Here is a 9929-nt window from a genome sequence, read left to right as displayed (position 1 = left end):
TGCAACCCTTCCCAGCTTGGTGTCATTTGAAAATTGTATAAGTATACTCTCCACTCTATTATCCAAGTCATAATGAAAATATTGAACAATACGGGACCCCAGTGGCACAGCAAACCATTAATAGCTTCTCTTTGAATATGGTCTTTCAACCAGTTGTGCATCCACCATATAGTAATTTCATCTAAACCACATTTCCCTAGTTTTCTTATGAAAAAGTCATTTGGGACTGTGCCAAAAGCCTTACTAAACTCAAGATTTATCATGTCTACTGCTTTCCTTCCTACCCCCCGTCCACTAAACCAGTAACCCTGTCAAAGAAAGAAATTAGGCAGGTTTGGTGTGATTTGTTCTTGACAAATCTACACTGGCTATTTCTATTATCTAAGTGCTTACAAATTGATTGGTTAATAATTTGTTCCAGCATCTTTCCAGGTGTCACAGTTTGGCTGGCTGGCCTACAATTTCCCAGGTCCTCTTTGTTCCCAAGAAAATCAATAATAAAAGTGGCCATAGACTTGGACAGTGCGGTTACCCAGGGGGAATGTGCATAGGTTTTGATAAGAAACTAAACTTTCAGGGCTAGAAGCTCAGCTGGTGTAAACTGGCATAGCTCACTGAAGTCAAAGAAGCTCCTCTGATTTACACCAACTGCAGATCCAACCTTTAAAACTTTTCGAAGGAACCTCCTCAATTGTACTTAAAAAACACCTTATGGGTAAGTACACACTGATGTTTCATTTTGATTACTGCATGTTAGTAGAATCTTTTGTAGCCAAATATGTCTCCGTGCTTTACGAGCATAGGCCTGATAAAACCTCTGCTACAATTTACAGTCCAATTTACGGCCTCTCCAGTGCTTCTGCTGCAACAGCGGCGATCTGCATTGCCCTTTATGTAGGGCTAGGGCTTGATAGCATAAAGCTAGCCCTCAGTGTTAGTGAGACTCCACAGTCTCATTCATAATAAAATGACAGTTAGCTCAATCTTTGTATTTGTTGTTTTTCACTTGGTTTCAAATTGTCTTTTTGTTGGATTATATATTATAATATACAATAAAAAGTTAAAATGGAAATACAGTGTTTTGATGTTGTCAAAACAAAATGTTTCAAATGAACTGAAATTATTTCCCCCATGGTTCCCCCTCCCCCCACCGCCCCCGAGCTTTCCTTTGCAGAAAATGTCAGCATTTTCAGGTTTTACTCCAATTCAGAACAAAGCCGAATTTTGAGACCCCTCGTGAAATGAGGCATCCATCCTGCACTCAGCTCATTGAGAGCAACGTGTAAACATACTTGACAATGGAAAGTTTAAGCATGATGGGTGTTTGCTCTGCTTCACTATGTGAGCCAAATGCAGTGATGATGCAAAAGGGTGGGGGGGGAAGTTAGCTGTCAGTTACAGTGAGTTTAGTGGCCTAACCATGGACTGTTACTTTGCATTGATTTGGTGCTCTGTATAGACCAAATTCGCACATGGTGTAAGCAGGCCTACTTCCCATCAAAGGGGCCAAACTCAGCTTCCAAGTACATCAGTGCAAATCTAGAGTATCTCTATAGAGGTTGGTGGATAATATCAATTATACTAATGTAATCACATTCAGTGCTGAAGATTCACGCCTGATATGCATTGGTGAAAATTGGACTCTGTTGAATTACTCTCTTCTTATACTATTGTAAATCCAGTTCTGGGCCAGTAGAATCATGCCAGTTTAGGTGGAAGGGAGGCAACTGTGCAGTCAGCTAAATAGAGCTTACTTTTTCTTACACCCTCCTGTGTCACTTTTCTTGTTCTTCCCCCCTTCCTCCATGTTAGTATCCGATGCAAAGCCCACTGAAGTAAATGGGGATCTCTCTACTGAATTCAGGGGGCTTTAGAACAGGCCCTGAGTATGTAAGTTCCATTCATGTTGCTCTTCCAGTAAATGGCAAAATTACCTATCTGGGTTTTTATACCACCCTTGGCACTATGGTATCAGAATGTCTGTGCAAGTTACAGTGCTTTTTTCCATTTACACAAGTCTGTAACTGGTAACACTGGTAGCACTGCTGGGGAGTTTGACCCATTGTCTACAAACTTTGAAATATAAAACTCAGTTGCATAGGCAATATAGAGGAAAAGGAATGTCTGTGTTATATGGGGCGCAACGTTGCAGACTTCAAAGGTTCAAATATTTAGCTTCTGTTGCTTCTTAAATATTGTCACCTGGGTGTCTCGAAAGCTTGCTGAGACTGCACCCAATACATCAAGATAAATGCATGCTTTGATCTGAATGATAAAAACAACCGCTTTTCTACATGTAAATGTTTATGAACTTGTGGGAAATTATGTCTCTGCCAGAATTGAAAATAAAAAGATTCAAGGAATTTGCTTTATATTTGCCCTCTGCAGTTTTCTATTACATTTCTGTAACCCAATGGGAAGGTTCATGGTGTTGTAGTTACTAGGGAAATATATATTAAGCTGTTGCAATCTAAAGAGAAAGTTCCAATTAACTTTCTATTAAAAAGTAGGTGATGTGAATTAATAGACGAGGTAGCTGGATGGCTATTCTATTAAAACATCGAACTTATATAGCTACTTTCATCCAACTCCAAGGAGCCTAAAGCACTTTCTGGCCAGATTCAGCAAATGGTAGTAGTTGTGAAGTTGAATACGCCTCAGGGTGAGTAGGGGTGGCAGAATCTAACCTTTCACAATCTAGATTTCACTGTGAGGCACAGTCATGAGCACACAGTGGTGCATTGAACTGAACCAATCCAGGAGTAGCCCCAGAAACAGACACCATGTGACCAACTTGCAAAAGCCCAAGTGTAGATGCAGTTAAACTGGTAAAAAAAAAAGTCCTTTTCCTGATATAGCTTATTATATTCCAGGGAACTGGTAGAAACTATACCAGCGAGAGAGTTCTTTGGCTGGTATACACTGTGCCTACACTAAGGGGGTTTGCCAGGATAGCTATATCAACAAACCCTTTACAGTTCAGACAAGGCCTCAGAAATACCTCCTTTGGGCAAAATCCCTTGTTTTCTCCTTGCTCCAGGGAGTAGTAATTTACTGCTGACTTTTAGCAGAAGAAATTTACGACATCCCTTACATCAGCTCAGCCACACTGGCTGGCAAGTGGAGCCAAGTCTCCACCCATTCCCCCTCACCTGCTCTGGAGAGCAGGAAAACCTCATAGCCCCACTTACATCTGCATCCCTGCACTAAGAGTGTGGGTAGCCCATGTAGCAGTCTAAGGGAGTTTCTCACTCTCTTGCACAGGCACTTATGCCAAGTCACATTTAGGCCCTGGATTAAGTCTCTGAACCCTCATCTGAGGCATTATTATAAAAGTATTATTATAATAAAAGTATTATTCCCATTTAATGAATGGGGCAGTATAAACTGAGGCAGACAGGTGTCACTGGAAGTGACTTACCCAAGCTTTCCTTGTGAGTTGAAGAGAGGAGAACCCATTTGTGACTCCTAACCCACTGCTCTAACAGACCTTATTCCCTCCTTGTCCTTTCAGCTTATCTTCTTTGATTACGAAAGGCACTGATTTTGTTTAGAACTGGTGTCTGCATGTTGTCCTGCAGAAATGGACCTTGAGAGAAGCTTCTTTGCTTCATCATTTGGTGTCTATCCATGGCATCAACAGGTAAAATAATGGAACAAAAGTCTTATTTTAGTAAGCTGGCATGAACGGCTGAAAGGTTGTATTGTTTTCTCTCTGTCTCTTTTAATTTCCATTTCATTCTTGCTGTTTATTTCTTAAGGTCCATGTCTAAAACAAGCAGGCTTTTCTCGTTAGTATTCTCAACAGATTTGAGAGAGAGTGAGAGAGAGAGAGAGACCTATAAAGCCAAAAACAAAATAGAGAATCCAAGCAGAGAGGTATGCGTTATTGGACAAGTGTTTAATTTATGGAATTTGGCCGGCAGAACAAGTGTTTGAAATGGACTTCAATAAGTGTAGCTCTTAGTATAAATGTGGCTTGTAAAGTTGTTTTACAATCTGCCTTGCAGAGCGGTCGACGCCTCATGGAAAACACTGAAAAACATTCTATTGAGCATCGCTGTGTTTATATTTCATATTTTCTCTATTTGTTTTCCCTTTGGTTTCCTAACTAAGACCATATGCAGAAAACAGGATCTTTATGCCTTAAAATACCCACTCGGCCCTGCTACTTTATTAATAAAGAATACCTAGCAGTAGAAAATACTTTGTACCTTCCACAGCTCTGTTCAAATAGGAACTAATTAAGCCTTGTTCTATTCCCTGTTTCCTGCCCTGACCTTGGGCAAGCCATTTCAATTCTCTGTGCCTCAGTTGCCCATCTGTAAATGTGGATAATGGCACTTTCTCACCTTCCCTGGGCTGAAGTTAGGATAAAATCATTACAGGATTCTGAGGCTATGGCTGTGAGATACTACTGCTATCAGAAACATGTCAGTCTCAACAAAAAATGTTGTTAGGAAAATTCAGGTGCAAGAATGAGGAGGGGGACACATGGCCAGACTGACTAGCCCACCCCAGAATATTCAAAAGTCTGATGCACTCACCTGGCTGTAGGAGACCTAAGTTCTAGTCCCTGCTCTGAAGCAGGAGGTGAGTGCCCAGATCGCTTGGCTGTAGAGTCAGTCTCTCCTGTTGGAGCCGTTCCAATGTGTGTAAATAACTAAATATCTGTTGAGCCAGAAAGATTCTGAGTATGTCTACATTGGAATAAAAGATTCAGTGGACTCAAGCTGCCTGGGGTAAATATTGCTGTGTAGATGTTCGGGCTTAGGGCATAGGTGCCAACTCTGTGGGTGCTCCGGGGCTGGAGCACCCATGGGGAAAAATTAGTGGATGCTCTGCAGCCAAGCTCACCTCACCCCCTGTCCTACCTCCTCCTCCTCCTCCCCTGAGCGTGCCACATCCCTGTTCCTCTGCCTACCTCCCAGTGTTTCCCACCTGGCCACCGCCAAACAGCTGTTTGGCAGCATTAGCACACTCTGGGAGGGAGGGAAGGAGGGAAGGGGAGAAGCGGGAACATGGCACGCTCAGGGGAGGAGGCACAGAAGAGGCGGGGCTGGGGTGGGGATTTGGGGAAGGAGTTGGAATATTGGCAGGGAGGGGCTGGAGTGGGGGCAGGGAAGGGGTGGGAAGAAGCAGGGTCTTATGGAAGGGGTGGAGTGGGAGTGAAGCTGGGGCAGAGGGAGGGGTTGAGCACCCACAGGAAAGAGGGTAAGTTGACGCCTATGGCTCAGGGACCCTCACCCCTCATGGGGTCCCAGAGCTCGGATTCCAGCTCAACTCTGAACATCTACATAGCAATTTTACAGCCCAGCAGTCCAAGCCCTGCAAGCACCAATCTGCCGACCTTGGTTGTTGTGTAGACTTACCCTCTGTGGCCCAATGGTTAAGGCACTTGTGTGGCCTCTGGGAAACCCAGGTCCAAGGCCTGGCTCTGATTCAGGCAGAACCAGGACTTGAATAAGAGCAGAGACACCAATCTTGATCTCCCAGGTGCATGCCTTTTCCCCCAGGCTATTTGCTATTCTGGGCATCTCTTGTTTTTTTGCACGAAACATTTTCAGAGGTCTTGGTTTTGTTCCAGTGGAGCACAAAAAACAAACGGCGAAGCCTCAACATTTCTTACAAAACAGATCCTTCTTTTCCAGCCAGCCCTTCTCTGATAGTCCTATTGAGCCACCCAAGTTAAGACGGCCTGGTTCCAAACTCTGACGGGTGGCATTTGTCCTTATACAGACACGCCAGCATAGCTTTTCTACATGGGTTTATTTAATGCTGCTTGTAGGAAACAAGCTCAGTTTTTCAGTTAAGAGCTGTCACTAATCATTCTGTACCCTCTTGCTGTGACTGCATTGCACTCAGCTCCAGTAGCTATTTTGAAAGTCTCTTTTTTGTTCATTTATTTCCAGTGTCACAAACCAATCTGTTGTAGAGCCCTTGCCTCGTAGATTCATTATGACTCAGCCAAGCACTGTGTTGCTGTGCCGGAACTTTGCCCTCCAGCTGTGCATTCATGAATTTTGCTTGCTTTTGTTTTCCTTTGCAATCTGTGCTGAGAGCAGCACCCTTTTACAGAATGCTTTCATTCACCATGTCCCTTGAACTCAGCACCTTTTTTTGCCATGGTGTCCACATTTTAGGTGTTACTAACTCCTATGATTTTATTACGAGTCTTATGATATTTTTAAAGCCCCAGCTCCTGGAGTCAGGTGATTACACAAGAATCTCATTACAAATAATGTAAGTTTTCTAGTCCTCATGAGTGCAGAGAGAACCTTGAAAACATGATATCTTAAGGCTCAGATATCAGTAGGTGAATAAAAAGAACCCAGCATTTATTATTTTGTAAAATCGCATGATTTACAGGCCAATCTCATGATTTTAGGGGTTCTGACTCATGATTTTTGAAAGCTTGGGATTGGTAATACTGTTTGTTGCAAAGAAAAGCAACTTGTTCACTCTTGTGCTCTTCCTTAATGCCTTGTTGTGTATTTTTAATTGAATGCACTTCATTACTTTTACTTTTGTTAACACTTTTGTGTGGGAAACACAGTTTTCATGGGCTCTCCAAATAGCCTGCTGTTCTCTGCGAAGTCTCCCAGTAGCCCCCATTTTGACCTGATAATCGTTTACACCACAAATGATCTGATCTCTAGTCCATTTTTTAACTGTTCAAATTCCACATGATTTCGCTTTATTATGTAATAGTTCTGTAGTATAATGTTCAAGCATCTTACCTGGCTTGTTGGGAAGAAGCAGTGACATTCCTTAATGGGTCACAATATCTAAAATTGTGAATAATTTTTCTAGCTGCGAATAATGCATCCCCTGGGCTGCTTCTGCTGCAACCTATTGCAGTTTGCCAGTGTCTCTGGGTCCGCCCTGCATTGTAATATGGAGAATTTCACAGTTCTCTGAGTTCTCTTCAGCACCATTTCCGTCCAGGAAAATTTAGACACTCTACTGTCATCTCTCAGTTCTGTCCTCGGTTCCCTTCTAGAGGAAGGGATTTGTGTGGTTTCATTTGCTCTATTTTGGGACTGAGTTTCCTTTTAACATGTTGTAATAAAAAGATGACACACAGAAATGCCGGGAAGAGACTCAGTTTTATTTCTTGGCTTCAGTCACCTGACATAGTTAGACTGAGGGAAGATGGTCTGCTGGTTTGGCCATTAGCCAGGGACATTAGAGACAGAGGTTCCATTTCTGACCCTGCCACTGTCTTCCTGTGTGACCTCGGGCCAGTCACTTAAAGCTTGTGTTTTGCTGTTTCTCAGGTGTAAAATGGGAAGGAAAGCACTACCCTGCAGTGGTGTTGTGAGGATAAATTCATTAGAATGGCGGAGAGGTGCTTAGATACCTCAGATGTGGTAATGGGGCAGGTTAGATGTGACCATTTTAGGGGTCCTGACTGGTGATAAAATGGTAATAGGGCAGGTTAGATGTGACAGGTTAGTATTCACTGGCTCCATAGGCTGGCTGTAATCTTCCACATGGTGCAACTGCATTAGTTGTAAAGGGATCTGTGAGTTTCTGGTAGTATACTTTACACTAGGATATATCACAGTGCCTGGCAAGCCTCGGAAGTCCCATTCTCTTTGGATTAAGGACCTCATGGCCTGGAGGCTCATCTGAAACATTTACACCTGCAAACCATGGCTGGAAAGTCTGGACAGAACAGCCTTATCCAGAGATTTCCAGCACTTCCTGCTTCTGAATGGACTTGCAATACCACAAATGCAGTATGAACGGTGACGTTTCTACTGCTGTTGGAACCACGCTGGGCAGAGACATGCCAATCCGAACAATAATGAGATTTGGTTTGTGTGGGTAATGGCTTTAGGCAGCTGTTGTTTTGGCTCATGCCCCCTCAACTCTGCCAATGGGCTTAGGGCGTCAGCGGAAGGGTTGGAGAGAACTCAAGGTTTCAGCTCCCTGCTGCTCCTGGCTTCAGTGGATGGGAGTGGGAGCTTGGGGTTTCAGGCCATTGCCACTCCCAGCTTCAGTCCCGTGGGGGCACCAGGGATGGGGCTTCAGCCCCGTGCCACTCCCGGCTTCAGCCTCACAGGGGGCACCAGAGATTGGAGTTTCAGTGGTGGGGCCCCATTGTCCCCCTGAAAGGGCTCACAGACCCCCAGGGAGCCACGGACCATGGGTTGAGAACCACTGCTCAAGATGAAAAGAGACTGAGTCTTCATTGGGGTTTGGCCCCTTTACACTGTTGCTGGGTGTAAACACAGCAGATCTTTCCACCAACACGTGCCTACAGCATAAGGGACAAGTGGAGGATGTAGCTGGAGAAAAGGGGTCTGTCCCTACTCGACAGCTGTTTTTGGCTGTCAGATTGTCCTGGCTATTGGGTCCATAAACAGCCAACTGCAGATTACAGTAGTTGAGGATACTCTAATTTGTACTAAGGATTGACTCAACCCCAGGCCAGCCCGAGATTACAGAGAGACACTCCCTCCTTCCACTCCCAGGTCTTGTGCTAAGCGGACTATGGCTGGACCTGGGAATAAAGCCTTAAACTCTTCAAGGCAGCTAGCTATTGTAGAGCAGAAATAGGATTTGTGCGTTCCTGCCACTCACTTGCTGGCTCCTTCTTCCACATCACACTGCTCATTTTATAATGTGCCTGATCTTCTTTTACCTTGAAGGGCTGGTGAGGCAGGTGGATTAGCCTTTCTGTAAATCGAGCATTGTTTTGTTTTTTTAACAAGTTTTACAGTTATTTAATTATGTTGCTTATATCAAGCCCCAGGCTAAATGAAGGTCATTAAGTTATGAACAATCCTGATGCTATGTTTGTAAGCTGTCACAAGAGGGAGATAGAGCATTAGAGACAGACCTTTGCAATAAACTTCCAGTACCACATTGAACATTGGCATTTTTCTAGAGGTGGATAAATAGGCTGATATTCAGATACTATTCACATTCCTGGGTCTTATTATTAGGAGATGCAGACCCACAAATATTTTTATCATTTACTATTTCCCCTCCCCATGCAATATCCCTTTCTCCAGCAGTGTCTGAGGCCTGATTTCCTCCTTACGTAGACACATGGACCTAGACTTGTTTAATGGAAGTGCAAAAATGAAATCATCCTCTTGCATGCTAAATGCATAAGTATCAAAGGGCACCCGATGGTGGTGCCCACACCCCACAAAGCCAAGGATAAGCATTTTCAAAAACAACAAACTTGGTCAATAATTGGAAACCTTGCAGCCCAGCTAAAGAAAGGATGAAGCATGAAACTCCTGTGGATGGGGTGTGGGAAAGCATTTGTAGAGGCATGAAAATCCAGAGTTAGAAAGTGGTGTAGGCAGCCTGTCAAGTGATTAGAGCAGAGATCAGGTCTTTCAGGATTCTTGAGGGCTACACATGAAGTTGTATCTGTTTAACGAAGTCCTGGTCTACACTTGAGGGGAGTGGAAATCGATCTAAGATACGCAACTTCAGCTACAAGAATAGCGTAGCTGAAGTTGACATATCTTAGATTGACGTAGATTGACTTACTTCGCTTACTCGCGGTGCAGAATCAATGGCCACCACTCCCTCGTCGACTCCACTTCCTCCTCTCGCCCTGGTGGAGTTCTGGAGTTGAGGAGCGCGTTCAGGGATTGACGTATCACATCTAGATGAGACGCGATACATCGATCCCCGATAGATCGATCACTACCAACCGATCCAGCGGGTAGTGTAGACATACCCTGAAGGTGTGATTTAAAACCAATTTAGTTAAATTGGTTTGATTTCATGTGTGGACACCCTTCAATCCATTCAAATCTGGCTTATATTGGTTTCACTCATCCCTGTGAATTCGCCAGTTTTAAGCCATTGTAAATGTGCCTCCACACAGAAGTTTGCACCCATTTAATAAAACCAGTTTAATTTTAAACCAATACAAGTTTGCTTGGAGACAACCC

This window comes from Gopherus evgoodei, chromosome 6 (genome assembly GCF_007399415.2).
Source record: "Gopherus evgoodei ecotype Sinaloan lineage chromosome 6, rGopEvg1_v1.p, whole genome shotgun sequence".
In the NCBI taxonomy this organism is placed as follows: domain Eukaryota; kingdom Metazoa; phylum Chordata; order Testudines; family Testudinidae; genus Gopherus; species Gopherus evgoodei.
The sequence above is the reverse complement of the archived record's forward strand: the minus strand, read 5'-3'. Positions refer to the sequence as shown.